General features: G+C 30.0%; 1 protein-coding gene across 1 annotated transcript in view; it reads right to left on the bottom strand.

Annotated features, from left to right (window-relative positions):
- Positions 1-253, bottom strand: part of LOC110463709 — a 116,699-nt gene that overhangs the window by 80,908 nt on the left and 35,538 nt on the right. The gene's annotated exons all lie outside the window — the stretch shown is intronic.

Here is a 253-nt window from a genome sequence, read left to right as displayed (position 1 = left end):
AACAACTGTGTCATCTGCATATAGCAGAATAAATAATTTAACAAAGATACCCATGCGTTCTTGAAATAAACTATCAATATACTGGAGTTGGTCAACATTACTTTGCATGAAAAATTCTTCTTAATCATTGAAATATGTTGAGAACAAAAGTGGGGAGAGATTTTCACCTTGTTTTACCCTGACGTGACATGTGAAAAAATTAATTAGATTTAGTGTTTGCATACAGATTTATCATAGCATTAAATATCTTTCT

Source organism: Mizuhopecten yessoensis, unplaced genomic scaffold (assembly GCF_002113885.1).
Source record: "Mizuhopecten yessoensis strain PY_sf001 unplaced genomic scaffold, ASM211388v2 scaffold10921, whole genome shotgun sequence".
Lineage (NCBI taxonomy): Eukaryota > Metazoa > Mollusca > Bivalvia > Pectinida > Pectinidae > Mizuhopecten > Mizuhopecten yessoensis.
The sequence above is the reverse complement of the archived record's forward strand: the minus strand, read 5'-3'. Positions and strand labels throughout refer to the sequence as shown.